At 36.3% G+C, this 24,190-nt stretch overlaps 1 long non-coding RNA gene across 2 annotated transcripts; it reads left to right on the forward strand.

Moving 5' to 3' along the window:
- The first annotated feature begins 12,473 nt into the window (after positions 1-12,473).
- LOC113333756 lies at positions 12,474-16,979 on the forward strand. 2 transcript variants are annotated; one of them, XR_003352321.1, is made up of 4 exons: positions 12,474-13,029; positions 14,076-14,410; positions 14,522-14,760; positions 14,856-16,979. It is a non-coding gene; the product is annotated as an uncharacterized LOC113333756 (long non-coding RNA). The 2 variants fall into 2 exon arrangements; XR_003352320.1 differs by lacking the exon at positions 12,474-13,029 and having other exon boundaries at positions 13,905-14,410.
- The last annotated feature ends 7,211 nt before the right edge of the window (positions 16,980-24,190 follow it).

Genomic DNA, 24,190 nt, shown 5'->3' on the forward strand with positions numbered 1-24,190 from the left:
ACATTTCACTCTCCTTACATCCCCTAGTCTATAAATTACGGCCTCCACTACTCTCTGCAATTATCCCTACTTCTCACTATCTTATTAGGCTTATCTAAATCGTGAAATAAAGAAAAAGCCTAAACAAGAACACAGTAATTTGGCGGAGATTAAAAAAAAAAAATTCTCTGCCAAATTGTGTTCTTTTTGTAATGTATTACTGAGATTTTCATCTTTTTATTCGGTTTTTCTTATCAGGTTTTTCTGGGGGGGGGTGGGGGGGGTTGATGATTTGTTCAATTTCAGGTTTTTTTCTAAAAATATTTTAAAATAAGTCAATACAATTTATATACTATTCTGATTCATTATAGTGAAAAATTATACACTTTTTTTTTTCAATCGACCTTCCACCATGATATTGGTCATCTAGTTAGAATAGAAATTATGTAACGACCGCATATGTTTGTCGCCGTGTCATACTACCGATTTAATGTTAATTTATATAAGCACTGCAAAAAAATTTTATTTCATATGGGTTAAATGTCTTGTCAGAGAAAATTCCTCTTAATGTATGTTAACTTTTTTGGTCTTGGATATAATTGATCTTATAAGCTAAAGGTCTAAGGATACTTACTCATTTTCAATGAGTGATGAAGTGCAAATATGGGTGGGCGTGTGACACTTGCCATACCTAGTGCTTGTATGCACATGTATGAGTCAAACAAGATTAAAATTAAAATAGGTTTTAATTCCTTAATGGATTAAAATTAAAACAAGTTTGTAATTCCTTAAAATAAAAAGGAAGAGAAGGATAAAAATAAGAACAAAACTGAGGCTATTGTGATTGAATCATATTTGGAGAATATTGGAACTAGATCTTTACCAACAAATTATGTGTTAGAGAAAATTGTAGATGATGGTGGTTTTGGCCTACCATCTAAAACAACAATAAGAGCGTCTTCGGTTTCTCAGGGTTAAGATGGCATTGCGACATATATTGAATCTGAAACTTGAGATGAGGAGGCAGTTAAGGAGGAGGAGGAGGTCTGTGAGGAGATCTCTGCTGACAACCTACCAAATCTTAAACATTCAGTTAATTCGAGATCTAGGGTTTTGGAAAGTGAAACTGGGAAACTGGAATGGGGAACTTAGGCTGATCAAGATGCAAGAGAGAAGAAAAAATTAGCAAGAAAAAAGCGTGATTTTTTGGATAAGAAAATTGTTGGAACTTCTACAAACTTGGGGGGGGGGGGGGTAGAAGTAGAGTTATAAGCTCTCAGTCAAAGGGTTCAACAAGCCCTCCAAAGAAGAAGGTTTAATGTGTGTTTTCTACTACAGTGCTCAAGGCTTGTCTAAGGATGGTGTAAATGCCAAGTTAAAGGAAATATACACTTTGCACAAATCGGATATTATTTGTATTGTTGAACCAATGGTTTTTTGTACTCTTCATTTTGTGAGGAGTTCGAAGTTGGAAGATTTTTGTGAAGATGTTATTACTAATAAAGATGATGGTGCAAAAGGTAATATATGGGTCCTCAGGAAAAATAGTTTGGCTTGTCCAGGTTTGCTTTCTTGTTCAAAACATGTTATTACTTTAGATTTCGGGGGTAATATAATTAAGGTTGTGCATGCTTCTCTTAATCATGTTACTAGGAAACAGTTAAGGAATCAATTGGGATTGGGTTTTATATCTATCCCTTGGCTTGTCATTAGGAGCTTTAACTGTATCTTGCGTTTGGATGAAAAGAATGGTAGTATGGTTCCCAAAGTTGTCTATATTAATGAGTTTAGAAGTTGGATGTCTGATAATGGGTTGGTTGAAGCTGATGTTGTAGGTAATAAGCATACATGGTCTAATTTCTAATGTGGCCATAATAGAATTGTTTCAAAACTTGACAGGACCATTGTTAATGATGCTTGGGTATGAAAGTATTTGAATTGAAGATGCAAAGCTTTTCCAAGAATCACTTCAGATCGTTTTCCTCTTTTTTGTCTTTGCTTTTGATAATCCAAGGCCAAATAGAGATCTATTTACAATTCATAAGATGTGGCTCTCTCACCCGGGTTTTATGGATTTGGTTAGGGGGAGTTGGCAGACTTATCTTAGTGGTGATCTTCCTTTTGCGTTTGTTGGAAAATTAAAAAGACTTAAGGAGACTTTGAAGTTATGGAATAGAACCGTTTTGGGTATGTTCAGTTTGGATTAAAACAAGCTTAACTTAAACTTGAAGCTGAGAATGATCTTCTTGATTATGATCTGGATGATGATTTACAATTCACTGGGTGATGGATGCATAGAAAACTGTTGATGAAGTGGGAACTGAATTGGCAGTGATGCTAAAGATGAAGTCTAGAGTTACTTGGCTGGAAGATGGATACCAGAACACTGGATTTTTCTATAATAGTATCCGTATGAGAAGGAGCCAAAATACAATCTCAAAACTTAAGATTTCCACAGATACTACTTTGTTTTTGCAGGATGAAATAAATGACTACATATTCAACTATTATAAAGACAAGTTTACTGGTGGTGATGTTGATATTGAGCCTAAACTGTTTGATATTGAACATGAGAGCATAAATGCAGAGGAAAGTGCTCTTATGGATGTTTTGCCAACTTTGGAGGAGATTAAAGAAGTTGTTTTTGATTTATGAGTGATGAAGTTTTTATAGTGGTAAGAATGGACTCGATTCTCGGACTATTTTAAAGATTTGGTTTAAATAGTAATTAAGAACTAAAAATACCAAAGAAAAAAACTAAATTTGATTTTGTTTAGCAAGGAGAGACAAATCTGTGGTTTTTGATTTAACTATTTCTTATGTTTGTAAACTCAATAACAATAGCTTTAACACAATACTCCTAATTTACTCAAGGAAATTTCGAACCCAATCTCATTCCTTGGAGGATATAACGTTTCAAACTCTTTTTAATGACTCTTGTCGTTAATCTAAAGCCTAATTTTCCTTTGCTTATAAAATATCGGTAGCTTAAAAATTACCCAAAACAATTAGTATGAAGCTGTCATATCTCTGGCTATCCCTGAGAGGAGTAGTGGTGCCCTTATCTGTTTTGTGTGGGTTCACTTAATTATCAGTAACTTAATTAGAAAGTTAATTAGTAATAAATAACTTTAATTAAGATAAGATTAGAGATGAACGGTTGAGATAAGCTGAGTGTACTCATTCGATTAGGGTTTGTACAAATGAGTATTTAAGTGAAGTTGTACACACTGTATTGTCTTATGAATGAAAGAGTTAAGTTGTAGGCTGTCTTCTTGAGTGCAAGAAACTGTTTTATCTAGGGTTCCTCCCATCAGTTGTTTCTATCACAACAATTGGTACCAGAGCAGGTTACGATCCAACCATGACAGGTCCTTCAGAAAAAGTTGTTGATGATCACGTGAAAGATCTGGAGAAACTAGTGGCTCAGCTCATCTCTAGTTCCAAAGAGGAATCTCAGGCTCGTACACTAGCAGTAAAACGTTCAGAAGAATCGATGGAGACTATACGCAACCTTATCATTAAAATCTCAACCACACAGGAAAAATTGCAAGAGTTACTTTTTACAAATACAAAGATTCTCTCTTCCATAAATAAAAAACTCACCATCCCACATCAAAAAGCTGAGAGCTCTGGCAACCCTTTCTTCTCAGAATCACCCAAAGGAGGAGAGATAAGCTACCGCTTTCATAAATACTCAAACTTTCAAAATCACAGACCCCCTAAACTTGATTTTCCTAGGTTTGATGGTGATAATCCTAGAGCTTGGAAAAGTATGAGAGGTTTTTCAGTATGAAGAGTATAGTGGAAACAGAAAAAGTTAACACAACATCTCTCTACCTCACGGGGAAGGCAGATTCCTGGTTCTTAGATCACCAAACTGGTAAGGATCTTATCTCTTGGTCTCATTTTTCTCTCGCCATCTATACTCGTTTTGAGGATTTAGCAAATGATAATTATGTTGGAATGTTCAATAAGTTGATACAGATCTCTACTGTTGACGATTATTATGAGAGGTTTGAAACTCTCAAGGCAATTATGTTAAGCAAAAATCCCCATCTTACTGAAGATTATTTCATCCTAAGCTTCATAACTGGGTTAAAAGATAAACTCAGAAACACTGTTCAAATGTTCATACCCACCACACTCAATGAAACCTTTCACCTAGCTAAATTACAAGAGCTTACAGTAGAAGGCCAACATAAAAAGTTCATATCTACTCTTAAACTACAACCTACCACTCATTATCCCTTTTCTTCTTCAAACCCAAGCCCCTCAAAGGCTCCCACAACTTATCTACCACCCAAGAACAGTTTTAACAAAAACCCATTCCCTTTTAAACCTTCCACTGCAAGGCCAAACTACAATAATCCCCCAATCAGAAGGTTAACTTATAATCAAATGAAAGAGAGGAGAGACAAAGGTTTATGCTACAACCGTGATGAACCATTTCAAAAGGGACATAAGTGCAAGTAGCAACAACTATTCATGTTGCAGGTAGATGAGACAGAGTAGGTGGAGAATCATGAAGACTTTCAAAAAGAAGAAGAAGTTGAAGAACCACCAGTAGAGACAGACATGGAAATCTCCTTACATGCTATAACTGGGAGCTCTAGTAGTGAGACAATAAGAATTCCTGGCCTTTTAAAAGGAAAATCTATCTCAATTTTCATCAACACAGGAAGCACACACATTTTTATATACAACAGCTTAGCACAAGAACTAAACTGTGTGATAGAGCCAACTGCCCACCTATTAGTCACTGTGGCCAATAGGGGAAAAACAATCAGTTCATGGGTATGCAAAGAACTACTTTGGGCAATGAAAGGTATTAAATTCAAGAGTGACTTGAGGGTCTTACCACTTGGAGGGTGTGACATGGTTTCAGGGGAAGATTGGCTGAGGACTCTAGGTGATGTTCTATTTAACTTTGAGAAGATCAGCATTAGTTTCAAACACCAGGGAAACAAGATTACTCTCACTGGAGCAAGGGAGAAGACATCATTAAAAATGATTAGTTTCAAGGCAGTTAAGAAATTCTTAAGGAAAAATATTCATGGAGTAATGTTCCATTTCTTTGCAGTCACATCAACACCCATTTCTCAATCAATACCCTCACCTATTCAAGACCTCTTACAAGAATTCACAGATGTTTTCAAAGAGCCCAATTCACTGCCACCCAACAGGATCCTTGACCACTCCATTCCGTTGAAACAAAACTCCACACCACTAAATCAAAGACCATATAGGTGTCCTTATGTTCAAAAATCAGTAATAGAATCATTGGTTCAAGAAATGCTTAAGGCAGGGATCATACAAAATAGCCACAGCCTTTTTGCTTCACCCATTTTACTTGTCAAGAAGAAGGACAACACATGTAGATTTTGTGTTGATTACAGGCAACTAAATGAAATCACTAACAAAGACAAGTTTCCCATCCCTGTGATAGATGAGTTATTAGATGAGCTGAAGGGGGCAAGGATATTCACCGAACTTGAACTGAGGTCAGGTTATTATCAAATAAGAATGCATGTACCATATATCCACAAAACAGCTTTTAGGACTCATGAGAGGCATTATGAATTCAAGGTGATGCCATTTGGGTTGAAAAATGCTCATGCAACCTTCCAAGCTCTTATGAATGAAGTGTTCAAACCATTCTTGAGGAAGTTTGTCTTGGTGTTCTTTGATGACATTCTTATCTACAACAAGTCACATACAAAGCATGTTCAACATTTAAGGCAAGTCTTAGAGGTTTTGAGACAACATGTACTTTATGCTAATCAATCCAAGTGTTGTTTTTTTCAAGAAGAGCTAGAATATTTGGGGCACATCATTACTCAGAGTGGTGTGGCAGCTGACCCTTCTAAAGTCTCCAGCATGATTTCTTGGCCTACTCCACAACTGTCAAAGAGCTGAGAGGGTTCTTATGCTTAACTGGCTAGTATAGAAAAATTTTCAAGGGGTATGAGATTATATGCAAACCACTCACTGATCTACTGAAGAAGAATGTTTTTTCATGGTCAGTGGAAGCTGAACATGCCTTTAAGGAGCTTAAAAAAGTTATGAGTATCACTCCAGTGTTAGCCTTGCCAGACTTCACAAAAACCTTTATAGTGGAGATTGATGCTTTCTCTAAAGGGTTAGGGGTTGTGCTTATGCAAGAAGGGAGGCCAATAACATATTACAACAAGCATTTGGATTCTAGATCATTAAGTCTTTCCACATATGAGAAGGAACTCCTTGCAATTTTAATGGCAGTCACCAAATGGAGAAGTTATTTAATGAGCAGCCACTTCATCATACATGCAGATCAAAAAAGTATTAAGTACTTCCTAGAGCAAAGAATGTCAACTGCATTGCAATATAGGTGGTTGATGAAGCTACTTGGTTTTGATTATGAGATCAAATACAAGAAAGTTTTGGAAAACAAAGCAGTTGATGCCTTATCCAGAATTCCTAGATCTTCATGTAACACCATTATTACTTCTCAACCAGAATGGGAAGTGGAGATTGGTAGAAGCTATGAGAAAGATACAACAACTCAAGACATTATTGGTAAATTGCTAATTTCACCAACCTCAATAGAGAATTACACCTAAAACAAGGGAGTGTTGAGGTATAAATCCATAATTTATGTGAGTAACAGTAATGGTGTCAAGCAAACTTTTCTATCTTCTCTTCACTCATCTGCCATTGGAGGCCATTCTGGGGTTCAAGGAAGCTACAAGAGGGCAAAAGCATACTTTTACTGGCCAAAGATGAGGGAGGAAATATTGGAATATGTAGTCTCTTGTGATGTCTGCCAAAGAAATAAAGGAGAGCACACTCACCCTGCAGGTCTTTTACAGCCTCTTCCCATACAAGAGCATGCTTGGCAACACATTACCTTAGACTTCATTGAAGGGCTGCCAAATTCTGAGAGGAAGGATGTCATACTGGTAGTAGTAGACAGGTTGACTAAATACAGTCACTTTATTGCCCTTAGTCACCCCTACACAGCTTCTACTGTTTCACAAGACTTCTTAAGCCATGTATTCAAGATCTATGGATTACCAGCATCCATTACTTCTAACAAGGACAAGATCTTCATCATCAATTTTTGGCAAGACTTGTTCAAATCCATTGGCACCAGTCTGAACCTCAGTACAGCTTATCATCCTCAAACAGATGGCCAGACTGAGAGAGTGAATGCATGTTTGGAAAACTATTTGAGGTGTATGTATAGCCACAAAAAAAGTCTTGGTACAAGTGGTTACCTTTAGATGAGTGGTGGTATAATTCAAATTATTATACTAGCCTTCATATGACTCCCTTCAAGGCTCTATATGGATACAACCCTCCTCATCTAGCTTTTCCTATTTCAGTCACCTCCTCAGTATAAGATGTTGAAGATTATATTGAGGAAAGGGATCAGGTACTAAGCCTTCTAAAGGAGTCACTACTCAAGTCTCAAGAGAGGATGAAGTACTTCTCAGATATGAAGAGGACTGATAGGCAGTTCAGAGTTAATGACATGGTATATCTCAAGTTACAGCCTTATAGGCAAATCACCATAGCTCTGAGGAAGAAATTCAAACTATCTGCCAAGTACTATGGGCCATTTCAAGTCATTGAGAGGATTGGATCTGTGGCTTATAAACTACAGTTACCTGCACATTCTAAGGTACACCCAGTTTTCCATGTATCTCAACTCAAGAAGAAGATATGATCCTCTGTCACAGCTATCCCTCATTTTCCACTGGTGGACCAACAAGGACAAATCATGGTCAAGCCAGTAGCTTTACTGGGAGAAAGGATCATCTCACGCAACAACACCACCGTCCCTCAGCTTCTTATCCAATGGTCCAACACTACTACTGAAGATAGTACCTGGGAAGATGTCAGTAACATCAGGGCACACTTTCCATCTTTTTATCCTTGAAAACAAGGAACTCATTTAGGGGAATGCATTGTCATATCCGTGGCTAGCCCTGAGAGGAGTAGTGGTGCCCTTATTTATTCTGTGTGGGTTCACTTAATTATCAGTAACTTAATTAGCAAGTTAATTAGTAATAAATATCTTTAATTAATGTTTAGATAAGATTAGAGATGAATGGTTGAGATAAGCTGAGTGCACTCGTTCAATTAGGGTTTATACGAATGAGTATTTAAGTGAAGTTGTACTCACTGTGTTGTCTTATGAATGAAAGAGTTAAGTTGTAGGCCGCAAGAAACAGATTTATCTAGGGTTCCTCCCATCAGTTGTTGCTATCATAACAGAAGCATATAAAGAACAGAAAAATCTTAAGCAATTAAAAGCAAAAAATGGAGTAAATATGTCAAAGAAAATAATTACTAAGAATTACTCACAGAAAAATAACTTCTTCCGCAACCCTAAAAAATAAATTTAGCTACTCATGAATCGAACATCGGAGAAAAATTGATTAATCATTGTATTCAAAAAGATATAAATATGCTTACAACAATTTTCAGTTGCTAAAGGTCTCCAGCGACTAAACAGTTTTTTGCTAAAACAATTCAGCCACCAACGCAGTACAGCTAGAAAAGGTTTATCACCACTAAAACTGTTTTTTTTTTCGTCGTTGATTAAACGAGTGTTTCTGCGACTGTTTTTGACAGCACTATATTCTTCGTGTTCTTGATTGCAGCAGCAAAAAAGATTTTTTGTAACTTTTTTTTTCCGATTCTAAGCCTCTCAATCCCTCCCAGACTTTCGGTATCTCCTCTATGATATCTCAACAACCTTTTTATACCCAACAACACCTTCGAATCTCTCCCAATAACTCCCATTGATCTTCTTTCCTTATTTTTCATGACACAAGTATAATTTCCCTTTTTTATCTCATGCACCCTTCTGCCGGTGTCATATCTCCCTTTTTTATCTCATTCACACTCCTGACAGTATCCCAATTCTTCCAAACACGTAAAGGGCACATCTAAAACTCGCAACAACTCTTGATATCCCGTGAAAAACTCGTGTCCCCTGTTTGCTCCAATCTGATGATGTAGCCCACGTTTACTGGATCTAAATCCCATAGCAGGCTTGTTTAACCCAATCAAGTCTTCCCAATTGATTACAAACATTGAGTCTCTCTAAATCGCTTCCAAAATCGAGCCAAAAATTCTGCAAGTTTACCGCATCTTTTCCCGCCAATTTTTCGTTTCAAATGAGGAAGAAAAGGGTGCCCTTTATCCAATCTGGGGGTCCCTTTATCACTTGTCCTGGGTGCCTTTAGTAATTCTTGGGGTGTGCTTTTATAACTTTTCTGGGGTGTCTTCAATTCATTTCTGGGGGGTGCCCTTATCCAAAGTTGGGGGACTTTAACACTTTTCTGGGTGCATTTAGTAATTTTTGAGCAGATTTCTCCAAAAATGTTTATTTTCCGAAAATACCCTACACACACATAAAACACCATAATAAGTATCAAATTGGGCACTAACAATATATAAAATTGAGACAAATCAGACATATAAATGTGTCTATCAAGGAGCCGATTCTGCACCTGGCCCGGATGCTTTCTCAGGTATCTTTTATAGGCATTGTTGGGATACTATCAAATATGACTTAGTTAAAACTATTGTCAACTGTTGGGAGATGAGGAAAATTCCAAATGACATCAACTCTAGTTTTATTGTGCTTATTAAAAAGAACGCATCTGATGCGTTTAAGGATTATAGGCCTATTAGTTTGAGTAATTTATTCTTCAAAATCATTACAAAGATTTTGGATACGCAGCTTGGTTTGGTGCTCAACAAGTTGATTTCTGAAGAACAAGTTGCTTTCGTGAAGGGAAGAAATATACATGAGAATATTGCTTTGATCTTTGAACAAATTAATGAAATTACTGTGAGTAGGAAACATGGTAATATTGGCTTAAAACTGGATATTTCTCGAGCATTTGGCACTGCTAGTTGGGAGTTTGTTGCTGAGGTTTTAAAAGGTATGGCTTCTCGGAAACTTGGTGTAGTTCGATTCTCAATATTTTGCATTCTTCTCAGATTTTTATTTTGATTAATGGCAGCCCTGGAGGTTTCTTTATCATAACAAGAGGTGTGCGGCAAGGTGACCCTCTATCACCTTTTTTTTTGTGCTTATTAAAGATGTATTTTTCCGTAACCTCTCTAAGCTTTTTGCTCAGAAAAGTATACATGTTATGGGTTGAAAGGTGTTAACTTTATTTGCTTTGTCCATATATGAATGACCTCATAAAAAAAGTGATATTTAGACCCCACATAGGATCACCTCCACCCTTATCATTGGGATGCTCCAAGGGTAGATAGATTAAATCACAAGAACATTATCGACAAGGTAATATGGAAACAAATCGGTACACTAACTCCCACGAATCCATAACAAAAAGTTCAGATAGTATGGAGCACTATATAAAATAAGTGACAACTAAAGTGCAATCTATAAATCTGCATCCCCTACAAATCCATAAGAAATAGTTTAAGCTACCCCACGTTTTTTTATTCCCCGCCATTGTCTCCTACCTGTATAGTTGCAACCTACATTACATAATCACAAACTGTAAAAATGCTCCCCACATAAATATGTAAGATTTCATTGTTTTCCTACGTTAATAAGAGTTACAGCTGAACGAGCATGGTGCTCACAGGTATGATTTTCAATGTTTATATGACCGTAAGTAAGATGTATAATTTGGTTTGCACTAGATATTAATGACCTTTTAATTGGATAATATGCAAGGAAAAATAGAAGCTGAAGAAAAAATAACGAATTAGGCGAGGTCAGTGTTCTAAATTTCTAATGCCACAACTCAAGTTTAATATACAATAAAACTTCGTTAAATTATTAGTTTTGGGATTGTTAAGTTCAATTAATTTAGCTAAGTATTAATTTATCGATAAATTAATAAGTTATTATTATATCGAAAGATACCAAATTTAATATAAATTTCTAAAATAAGTGTGCAGTATCAAATATCTAGATATTTATTTTCAATTCAAATTATTTTTTAATTATTTTATGGCATTTTATGTGTATAAATGTATATGTTTTAACGTTAAAATTAAAATAAGAAAAAGAAAATAAAATAAAATCATTTCGGAACTTCTCAAGGGAATACAGAAAATTAAAGATGAAGTCCAATGTATGATTAATATGAACAAAACCGAATAACCTTAGACGCCTATTTTAATAAGCACCATAATATAATGTTATTACACTGATTATTAATTAATATATTAATTGGGACATATTGGAAACTTAAAATTTTTATTATCTTATAAATTTAACGGGGTTATTAATTTAACACAATGGCCCAAATCAGGACTGACAGAAAATATTATCTTCGCGAAGTTATTAGTTTATCTCGGATTAATTTAACGAAGTTCTACTGAAAAATGATCATGCATAAAAGGAAGCGTTTAATGAAATAACGGAGCCGGATCAAAGTGAGTATAACGTAAGGTTGTGTTTCATTGTGTTATGCTTGTTGCTCTCCCTGTTATAATTGTTTTTGTTTCCTCGATGTGGCATGCCAAACTGAAATGCACATGAATTCGAGATTAATTATGCGGCAGGTATCGAAATTCTGATTTGTATTGGATTAATAATCATGACCAGTTTGTTGATGCATTTTCATACTTTTATGGTTTGTTTTCTACGATTTTACTTATGTTTGTTAGGCTATTTTTTCTGTCTACCTAATCCTTGACATATTGTTATTTTGGTGGTGACTATGCACAATAGGAACTCTAGGCGGCCCGGAAGCATTTAAAATTGTGAACATTGTATCAATGGATAAGTTTTTTCACACTGCAAGCATCTCCAAGTTCATATAAAGCCCGTGTATAGTTTGACCATTAGAGGGGTTTATGACTCTTTAAGTTTATTGGGAGTTTCGTCAAATCATTATGTTAGTCCTGGTGTGATAAAAAAAAGAGCTTACAATTACATAAAGAAAAGCTTAAATGCTGCTTAAATTATTTGAAACTGTATTTGGATTCGTTGAGTTTAGATCCGTTTGCAGGTGGGAGTGGAAGGGAGACTAGGTTGGTAGTTGGTACTTAATTGTTCTTCTGCACACGTGGAAAAACATTCTAATTTTGTACGTTTGGCATTAACGTACCTGGATTCAATGATAAAGATAAACGCATCTCCCCTCCTTTAAAACATTAAGTCATATTAGCTCCTACGTCGCACGGTGAGTATGACATCCCTCAAATTAAATTAGATAAAAGCTTTCACATAGAGTAATTCTGGAGAGGATAAGTGGTGGAACTCTATTGGTTGAGACATTAAAAGCTGGATTACACTCTGTTTACACCCTGTATTTAACTGACTGTTAGTAACACCGTTAGAAAAAATGTGGGTATACAATATTTCTGTCCGTTATTGTGGCAAAAAAATTCGTTACACTTCGTTTACATCGAATATTAACTGTACTTTAATTGACGCCGTTAGTGTGGACAATACCTACATAAAAAACTAGACCTGAAGCTAGCAGGGACACCAATATATCGAATTGAGTTTTATTTTGTTCTTCTTCTTCTTCTCTTTCTTTTGTTCTTCATGTCTTTCTCCCTGTTGATCTCAAATCCAATGAATATCTTTTTTTTGTGAGGGATTCATGTAAATCTTGAGATCCAGATAAATCGAAGAAGATGGTGATCAATCTGGAAACTGATTGAGCTCCGAAAAAAGAAGAAATCACAAGAAATGAAAATTAGGGGTTTTGCTAGAATTGAATAAGTTGTATATTTGGAAGAGGGATTCGATTTAGAAAATGCAAATGGAGAATAGAGATGGGTATTGTGTATTGGGAGTAAGGGAGGAGACTTAGCTCCTGATTCTCTACTCACACGGAAGAATCAGTGAATTAGGGTTTTATGAGAACCAGTGATAGTGAAAGAATTGAGTTTCCAAGATAAAAGTTACTGATAATTAAATCTGGGTCTGTTTTCGTTTCGATGTTGTGTTGTAGTTGGGCATTCTGGGTTCGATTCAAATTAGTGGAAGAACCATGGGTTCGATTCAAGTTGACAAACATTGAATCACCACCAAGCTTGCGAAGATTCAAGGTTTGTATTTTTTATTTTACTAATTTTTTAGGGTTTCTTCCTTTAACAAAAACCACCACCATTAAAATATAGGTCTGAGTTTGTGTTTTTGTTCCCTAAAAATTGATATATCCGTGTCAAGTGGTTTCAAATGCAAATATAAATTAGGTTCAGAGTTAAATGTCGAATATAAACTAATCATTCTGACCAAATTCTATTGATTAGACTAATCTATAGATGAGTGCCAATTTCAATTTCATAATGTTTTGGGTGTGTTATGTACTTCGTAGGGTACCAAGCATTTTGTAGTGGTGGAAATCAGGTATTAAGAGGTAAAGATGGATATACTGATTTCCACAATTTTGACCACCATAATGTTTTTGATATTCATGTATAAATTGATAATCTTCCGAGACAACGTATTTTAGTTCTTAAGCCCCTTCTACGTTCATTTTTTCTTATGCTTTATTTTTATCTGTAGAAAAAACGACGTCTCTCTGAACCTGTAGCAACAATAGTAAGCCTTGCCTACTGTGTATAATTAAGTACGTCTTGAAGTTTATCTTTTGGATTTGACAGTATAACATAACTTATATATATATATCCTCCTCAATACAAGGCAGCAGGTTAACCAGTTGGTGGCCTAGTTAGTAATTCGGCGAATAATTTGCGAATTATTCCGAACCGATACGTTTCGCGAATCATACGCGTACAAACCTAACTCCGAACCTAATACGCGTGTAATATGAACTAGTCGTATAATACGCGAATAATTCGCGTATCCGAATCGGTAAGAACTAGACTCGGTCAATTCACTAAAAAAAGAAAAGAATGATGGGGATCGAACTTGAGTCAAAATGCTCCTAAAGGAGCATGCCAGACCACCGTTCCAGCTGTTAGTTTTTGTTATATTTGTCATATATATTTGTTATAATATCATTAGTCCATATATATTTCATTCATCAACATTTTTTCCATCTTTAAATCCCTAGACTTATACAAAAGTTAGTCTTTTATGATATAAATACTTATTAATATGTTATTTATGTGTGCCGAATTTTGTGTAGCGAATCAACAACTCTAAAACGAATTATACACGTACGTATGCCGTTCCGATTTATTCCCGACTCACGAACCGTTGACCGAACTTGATTTTTACAAATCCGAATAATACACGTACGTATACCGTTCCGTACGTATGTCGAACTATGAATTGCTAACTAGGGTTGGTGGAGGATTTAACAATATTTGCTGACTGTTCCGTTTTTAGCACACAAGCTTAAAGGTACTCAGTAACGGCGTCATTTCCTATGCTATTGGAAATTTGACCATATTAATAATAGATAGCGAAGCTCAACGGAACTACTATTTGAACAGGATGAGGCATTAGAGTACGTCCATGGTGAGAACTTCTCTCTCCCTGGATTCTTTTGAAGTATTACTTAATGTTGGTTTGGAAATTTTGATCATGCATTGACTTTGTTTTTGTTGTGTTGCTAAATGCAAAATTAAGACTGCTCAAGCACCATTAGGGAAAACTTCCTAAAGAGGAAATAAATATGAAAGAGGCTGAAAATAGAAGAAAAGGTTTGTTTTTGAAGATCAATCTGGATCTTAGTAGCCAGGAACGTCAAAGGATATCTGGTATCTCCACGAGATTCACGGTTTTGCGTTCCCAAGTGAGAAACGTGTTAGCGCTCCTAGCATGCAAAAAACGTGTTCCCAACATTAAGAACCGTGTGATTTTGATAGGTGTTGTAAACACCTTAATTATTATCTATTGTTTATGCTTTCTTTACTATGTCTCTTGTAAAATATGTATCTTATGTTCACTTTTGAGTGTTTAGGTGCTTTGGAGTCATTGGGAGCAAAAGAAGGAGAAATCGTCTATTTGGAGCGTAAAACGAAAAAAGGGAAATTCACAGGCGAGTGACGGATCCAGCTTGTCAGTTCTAGGGAACTGGAGGAACAAGAATTACGAAAACTGAACTGTCAGTCTCGCAGGACCGACAGTTGAAGGGAAATTGATAGTTCAGCTGGTTGGCCCTTATCCAGTACTACATGGGTGTCTATATCACTCTCATTCCTACACCTGACCTAAAATTCAGAGAAATCATTTTCTCTTATTTCTATCCTTCCTGTACTGTCTGAGGCGGCACCATCATGAGACTGAGAAATTGAGATGAAATCTGAGATGGGTTTATGCATAGATCAAACATCAGCAGAATCTGGTGATGGTAATGTGTGAATCTGAAGTCGGCACAAGCATGGAACTGGTGGTATTGATATTTGTATTCGCTGGTAATGAATCTGAGATGAAAAAGGATACAGGTATGGCCTGTGGCAGTGGTGTTGAGTGATTGCTGCTGTTTGAGTTCATTACAGGTGGTCATGAATGGAGATTGAGAATGAGCAGAAGCTGGCTGGGTTGATACTGATGTTTGTGACACAGAGAAGGGGATCTGAGATTGAAGCTCAGATGGAGGAAATTGGTGAAGGTTGGAGCTGTTGGTGATGAATCTGTTCATGGGTTAAGAAGAAATGGTAGATGCTGGTGGTGAGAAGGCTTGAAGATGAGATAAATGTATGTTAGGGTTTGAATTAGCTCAAGAATGATAAATTGCAGATGGGTTATGTTTGATTTTGAGTTCGATTGTGAACTTTAGGAGAAAAATGGAGAGCATGCAGGAGATGAAGATGGGTTTCTGAAAATTGTTGTCTTGATGTTCATGTTGAACTACATGTCTGGATTGTTAAGAATCTGTATTGATGTGGCTGGTTCTTGAACACAGTGAAGATGATGATGGAGTTGGTTTAGGTATGGCTGTGCTGCAAAACAAAAGAAGAGAAGAAATCTGAAATCTTGGATGAGATGAAATGGGTTCTGGTGGTTGTTTGCAAGGGAGTCATGGAGTTAGCCTGGAGAGCTTAAGCTGATGCAGTTATAAGGTTTGAGTCTGATGATGTAAAGGAGGTGATCCATTGCAGGTGCTATGAGATGATTAGATGTATGCTTAGGAATGATTGGAAGCATTGTTGGGTGCTTGAACTGGTGAGATGTTGCAGTTTGAGCAGGGATGAAGGCAGTGGTGAATGAAATTGGCATTGGAGATGTTGGGATGTGAAGCAGATTGCTTGTTGTGCCAGGAGATATTGAAGGCTTGAGCTATAATAGTTATACGTTAGATTGAAGTTGTTGTTGGCAGGAGACGGAACTGCAGTTGCAGGTGAAGGCTGAGAATGTTGAGATAAAATGGGTTTTGGCTTGGGATTGAACTGAAATCAGAGTTGAGTTGAGGTACAGATGATGTTGGAGCTGCAGTTTGCTATGGCTTGAATGGTGATGTCCAAGGAAGATGATTTTGTAATTGTTCTGGAGTTGGGACTGTATTGCAGAATGGGTGTGTTGGTGATTAAACCCGAACAATGGTTGTGTATAATGGGAGTTGCAGGATGAGTTTTGTAGCTGAAATTGCAATTGAACAGGATGGAAGTGGTGGCTTTGAGATGAAAGAACCATAGTATGGTGCTGAGTTCGAGATGGAAATGGAAGATGGTTATAGATATTGCAGCTGAAGTGAAACTAGAGATGCTGGAGAAGATGCAGCTGTTATGAGTCCAAGTGAAGCTGAATTTATGAGTATATAAGTCAAGAGGAACTGGAATGACGCTGTAGAAGGTTAAGGCCGGTGCAAGCAACATCTTTGGCCAAGACCATTCAGCTACTGAGTTAGACTCTGACTCAGCTCACTCAGCCTTTGACTCAGTGACCTTGACTGAGTTGACTCGATGACCTGACCAGTTTGACCGGTGACCACTTCTGGAGCATATTTTCTGTATGGGTATTTTTCACATATGGGCTTGGTGGACATATTTATATTGGACTTTGGAGATTGGACCTAATTTTAGAAGTTGGAGAAAAGCTACAAAAGGAAAGTTTTTTTAAACTTTGGTGATCACGTATTTTTCTACTTGGAGCTTTCGAGAGCAGAGACTAGGGTTTGCTTTCATTTGTTTTTCATCTTATTCATTTTATTATTGATTATGATTATGATGAACTCAAACGTTATGAGTAGCTAAACACATAATATTGGTTATGGGATAAAGTTGATTTCTCAAATATAATATTTGTATCAATGAATTAGTTTTGTCTCAATAATTTATTGTTTATGATTCATGGTTTATATTTTCATATGATTTGATTGTTTGTTTAGTTGAGTCCGGAATCAATCTGATTTGCATTCATTTCTAAAGCTATATTAGGGTGTTCAATACGAAAAAGTTGTTTATCCCTGATTTTAAGTAGCATAATTATGGGTAGTGCTTGTAGTGATATATCCTACTAGTCACATATGAATCATAGCCTTGATTAAATCGAATTAGTGCTTTTACACGTTTGATTGCCTTGATTAGTCTTATTCCATATAACTTAGTGCTTTTAGGGAGTTAAACTTAATTGTGCTTTTACACTTTAGGTTGCTTTTTAGGAAGAATTCACATATACATCTTTTAATGTGGTTGTGATGAAATCAGGGAATTGGCGGGGTATACTTGCGATCAAGGTATCCTAGGACTTTTAGTAAACGAGATATTAAATTACCAATTCTAGTCATTGATGAAAATACATGTTTGTGAATGATATTATCCCATGACCAATGTATTCCTATTATTGATTACTTTCATATTTTATTGCTTTCAATTATTTTTATTGCTTTGCTAAAACAAAAATCCTCCCCTTTGTTACTAAGAAACTGAAATTTTATAACAACAAAAGCCTCTCTGTGGGAACGAAAACTTTCTTACCACATACTTCATTTAGTTGCGTGAGAAAGTGAAATTATTTTTGACGCATACGACAACGATCAAATTTTGGCGCTGCTGCCGGGGAGGCATACGGCTTGTTGTTAAGTTTTTAATTTCTTTTTATAATTTATACTTTTATCTTTGTTTTCTGTTTTCTTGCCTTGTTTCTCACTTGTTTGCGAGAATTTTTTTCAGGTACCTAATCCCTGTCTTCTAAAGATTGGAACTATCCAGGGTGTGGGATAGCTACTCGAAGTGGCACAATACTCTAACCAAGTCAAGACACAACGGAAGAAAAAGAGTTAGAAGTGGAAGAAGAGTTACAACTAGAAGAAGAACAAGAGTTTCCATTCGTAGAAGAACCACTAGTTGAAGAAGAAGAAGCAATGGGTGATGCAAATCGTATACTCAAAGTCTTGGCTCTCATAGGCTTGATGCACAATAATGGTGTATCCAAACAAACTCAATTTTAAAGATCAAGCCGGGGTTGCGTACAGAGTTACCAAAGTTCCATGGCATGGTGAATGAATACCCAAACAAGCATCTTATGGACTTCCATACCATTGTCATGGCCATGCTTCCAGCGGAGACTGATTCCGATGGTGCAATGTTGAAAGTTTTTCCATTTTCTATGGTGGACAACGCTAAGGATTGGTTGTACTGTTTTCCATCCGGAAGTGTCACTACATGGAATGGGTTGAAGAAAATTTTCTTAGAGAGGTATTTTCCTGCATCAAAGGCTATTCAAATTCGCAAGGAAATCTGTGGGATGAAGCAAAATGTGGGAGAATCATTATATGAGTGTTGGGAAAGATACAAGAGACTGGTGGCAAGCTGCCCTCACCACCAATTTAGTGACTCTATGATTATCCAATAATTTTATGAAGGACTCCAAACAAGTGATAGGAATCTCCTTGATGCTGCATGTGGTGGTGCACTAGTGAACAAGACGGTGGCACAAGCTAGAGAGTTTATTGAAAACATGGCAACGGACTCACAACAATTCCTGAGTCGTGGTTCAGATGTGCTTCTAAGAAGAGTGAATGAAGTGAGCGAGGTCGAGGAACTTCTTCAACAAATGGGTAACATGACAGCAATGATGCAACAAGTTGCATCCGCGGTTATACCAAGTTCTCCTCGAATTTATGAAGATGAGAAAGCTAATGCAGTCTTTCCAAATCAACAAAGACGGTATTGAAAAAGCGGGGGTCTAACAACACCAACCAATATTTCGCTTAGCAATCTGTATGGACTAACTCCAATATACTTTGCTAGAGAATCAACTAGACAGTCAGACTCAATCTAGACTAAAGTATATAGAGGAGTTAATAACTCTCTCTTGTTTTGATTTACTCAAACTAATAGAAATCAGTGAGTCTTTAATCAAACACAAGGAATAACTTGGATGGTACGAAAGACCAATATCCAAGGATCAATCAATGACAATCAACAACCAAAGGTTGGATTACTCTAATTGATGATCTAACGCACAACCTGTATTATTTCAATTATAAAGATAAAACAATATAATGCGGAAATTGAAATAGCACAGACGCCAGAAATTTTGTTAACGAGGAAACCGCAAATGCAGAAAAACCCCGGGGACCTAGTCCAGATTAAAAACACACTGTATTAAGCCGCTACAGACACTAGCCTACTCCAAGATAACTCCGGACTGGACTGTAGTTGAACCCCAATCAATCTCCCAGTGATCCAAGGTAAAGTTATGCTCCTACGCCTCTGATCCCAGTAGGATACTGCGCACTTGATTCCCTTAGATGATCTCACCCGCAACTAAGAGTTGCTACGATCCAAAAATCGCAGGCTTTGACAATAAACAAATCGTCTCACACAGACAAGTCTATCAAAGGATCAATTTTCTCCCACAGATAAACCCTAAAGGTTTTGTTTCTTCTTTTGATAATAATCAAGGTGAACAGGAACCAATTTAGAATTCGGTCTTATATTCCCGAAGAACAACCTAGAGTTATCAATCACCTCACAACAATCTTAATCGTATGGTAGCGAAACAAGATGTTGCGGAATCACAAACAATGAGACGAAGATGTTTGTGATTACTTTTTATATCTTGCCTATCGGAGATATCAATATCAAGCCAATCAATCTGATTGTACTCGTACGATAGAAGATGCAAGATCAGATCACACAACTACGATAAAAGTAGTATCGGTCTGGCTTCACAATCCCAATGAAGTCTTTAAGTCGTTAACCTAGTTTTAGAAGAAGAAAACCAAAGGTTAAAATAGAATCGACTCTAGTATGCAAAATAGTATCACACGTAAAGTGTGGGGATTAGTTTTGCACAATACTAGATGTCTCATTTATATAGTCTTTCAAATCAGGGTTTGCAATCAATGTTAGCTTAGTAACAAAGCATTCAATATTCACCGTTATATGAAAACCTAATTTAGATTCAAGCTAATATTTCTCAACTGTTAGATCGAAAACTTAGCTTGTTACACACACTTGACAATGCACGCTTCTAGGTTTGTTAACCGTACCGAAATGTATGCACTTGTTGGTTCAATAATAGTTAACCAAAAGTTTAGCCATATGAGCATCTCATATCAACCATGTTCTTCTTCACCATAACTAGTTCAAATGACTTCAAATGAACTAGTTAGAGAGATGTTCAATTGCAAGGAAATCTTATGTACTACACAAGACACAATTGAAGCAAAGATGATTTGATTCACTTGAATCGGTTCATGAACTTTTATAGCCACGGTTTGCAAACTGCATTCCTTAGTCTTTTCAAGTTTAAGTTCCGAAATCATCTTCAGATATATAACCTTCTTAAGTTCGCAGACTAGGTTCGCGGACTTTAGCAACTGGACATAGTTTACAAACTCCAGCAGAAAATCTCGGCAAAAGACCTTCCGCCGGTTCGCAGACTGGTACTCACGCAACTAATTTGTCAACTCCAGCATAATTTCTTGGGATGAGAAGTTCGGAAGCTTGCGGACTTGGCAACAAGCCATTCTTCTGGTTTCTCTTGATCAACAAAGTTCGCAAACTTTGGTTCAAGGAATAGGACTTATACATAAATGTGTTTCCACAACAATTCTTATGTCCATCATTGGTTATGTAATCTAAACTCTCATTTCAATCATTAAAACATTCTTAGAGGACGTTATACAGTTGTTACACCATTTCTCATCAAAGCAATTTTCAAAGTGATTGAAACATATCATGACTTTCGTCACTAGGTAAAGATAAACTTGATCGAAGTGAAAATCTTACCAACACATATTTCGAGATATAGATACGTGAGGTATACTCGGCTCGAAATACCAAATGTGTATAATCCAAGTCTATATATATAGCATACGACTTCTTGTCTCAAAGAGTTGGAGATAGAGTAGATAGACTTTTGAGTGATAGATAAGTTCAAGTCTTCACATACCTTTTTGTCGAGAAGTTCCACCGGTTCCTTGAGTAGTTCTTCTGCTTGTATGATGAATCTCCATGAAGTCCTTGAGCTCAACTACACTTTATATCCTAGTCCGAGACTTAGCTATAATAGACTAGAAATCAAGACTTATAGTTTTGATCACTAACATTGAAAAACATGCCTGAGATAGCAGCGCATGCGAGGTTGACCGACCAATGCTCTAACAATCTCCCCCTTTGTCAATTTTAGTGACACAACTATCAATACATATGGAATACAAAAAAGATAAAGAAACTTTAGTAGCTCCTATTCCACATGTCTAATCTTCAACATTCCTCGAAATCTTCGTTACTTCCAAGTACTCCAATGATCCCAAAGGTTGTAAGTTTAACATCACCGTTGTTGAAGATCCGTAGCTATAACAATGAGAAAGCATCGGTCTCGATCATTGTTATACAGTGTCATAGTATTATTACACAGTGTCAAAGTTCAATTGTATCACAACTTTAACAATAATACTATGGTGATATGTATCACTCCCTCTTAGTCAATACTCCATCTCACATGGAAACCACCCCCCCCCCCCTACATAATGATCCGAAAACCATATGTATTTTTAGTATGAACTACATATTAATTCTCCCCCTTTTTGTCAATAAAATTGGCAAAGGTACAAGAACGGGATCCTAATGAAATTTCTGAAAGAGAAGTTTCATGACTAAAAGAAGAATACATACCATCTAAATTAGATGCAATCATAAAGCCGAAGCTAAATGCATTCACCAAGGAGTTTAAAGATACAAGATAAGCCTTCTAATATTCCACAGCCGCACACCCCTCAAGATATGACTATTAAGCACAAGTTCAAAATAACTCTCCCCCATTTGATGTCATTCCCTAAAGAACACCAAGAGCGACCTTAATTTCAAAGAAAAGAAGGATTTTATTGGACACCAAAAACCATGAGAATGATTTTCTACATCCAAAAAACTCAATCAAATTAATCACAATTAAACCCATGATTAATTTAATCGGAATACGCAATCGAATTAAACACAAGAGGTGATCAATTCAATTGATTATGCTCAACATAAGAGAACTTATGGAGATACGAAAAATACTCAACTAGATTAATTACAAGAGAACCCATAATTAATCTAATTGGAATACACAACCAAACTAATCACAAAAGTAATCAATTTAATTGTCATTTTTTTTGCTCGACATAAGAAAACTTACGGAGCAATAACTAAATAACCAAACAGGATGATTAATTTAGTTCAATATGCTCGACATAACATATCTCACGGAACACCAACTAAGCTAATAAATCAACTTGGTTGTTTAATGCTCAAGATAAGATGCATTACGAAGCCTCACAGTAATACATAAAAATATGGATCAGGGATGATCAATACTGCGGAATACACAAGGATTCATTCTATTTTCCATCACTATTTTCATAACGACAATTAATAGACATAATCCTTGAAAACAAAAGATTTTAACCTACCTTCCATCAAATGATTGACAATATAGGCTTAACTTTTGTATTTGTCAAAAGACTATTCATTCTTTTACCAGTACGTGAATACCGATCACAAACGACTTTACTTTTGACAAAGTATGGGACAAACATAGTTCACAGACGTAAACACCAATATCTCATAACAAATCACAAGGAGTAATACTACAAAAACATCATCCTACAAATATTTTTAGAATTTAAACTAAAATAAACCTAAAAAGAAGATGAAAAATGTTAGAGCATTGCTCGGTCAACCTCGCATGCGTTTCTATCTCAAGCATGTTTGTCAATGTTAGTGATCAAAACTATAAGTATTGATTTCTAGTCTATTATAGCAAAGTCTCGGACTAGGATATAAAGTGTAGTTGAGCTCAAGGATTTCATGGCGATTCATCATACAAGCAGAAGAACTACTCAAGGAACCGGTGGAACTTCTCGACAAAAAGGTATGTGAAGACTTGAACTTATCTGCCACTCAAAAGTCTATCTACTCTATCTCCTACTCTTTGAGACAAGAAGTCGTATGCTATATATATGGACTTGGATTATACACATTTGGTATTTCGAGCCGAGTATACCTCGCCTATCTATATCTCGAAATATGTGTTGGTAAGCTTTTCGCTTCAATTAAGTTTATCTTTACCTAGTGACGAAAGTCATGATATGTTTCAATCACTTTGAAAATTGCTATGACGAGAAATGGTATAACAACTATATAACGTCCTCTAAGAATGTTTCAATGATTGAAATGAGAGTTTAGATTATATAACCAATGGTGGACATAAGCATTGTTGTGGAAACACATTTATGTATAAGTCCTATTCCTTGAACCAAAGTTTGCGAACTTTGTTGATCAAGAGAAACCGGAAGAATGGCTTGTTTCCAACTCCGCGAACTGCCGAACTTCTCATCCCGAGAAATTATGCCGGAGTTAACAAACTAGTTGCGTGAGTAACAGTCCACGATTAAGTCCGCGAACTTTTGCCGGAGATAACAAATTATGCCGGAGTTAACAAATTATGCCGGAGTTAACAAACTAGTTGCGTGAGTACTAGTTAACAAACTTTTGCCGAGATTTTCTGCTGGAGTTTGTAAACTCTGCCCGGTTGATTAAGTCCGCGAGCCTAGTCTGCGAACTTAAGAAGGTTATATATCTGAAGATGATTTCTGAACTTAAACTTAAAAATAATAAGGAATGCAGTTTGAAAACCGTGGCTATAAAAGTTCATGAACCGATTCATGTGAATCAAATCATCTTTGCTTCAATTGTGTCTTGTGTAGTACATAAGATTTCCTTGCAATTGAACAACTCTCTAACTAGTTCATTTGTAGTCATTTGAACTAGTTATGGTAAAGAAGAACATGGTTGATATGAGATGCTCATATGGCTAACCTTTTCGTTAACTATTATTGAACAACCAAGTTCATACGTTTGG

The sequence above is a fragment of the Papaver somniferum genome, unplaced genomic scaffold (assembly GCF_003573695.1).
Source record: "Papaver somniferum cultivar HN1 unplaced genomic scaffold, ASM357369v1 unplaced-scaffold_133, whole genome shotgun sequence".
Lineage (NCBI taxonomy): Eukaryota > Viridiplantae > Streptophyta > Magnoliopsida > Ranunculales > Papaveraceae > Papaver > Papaver somniferum.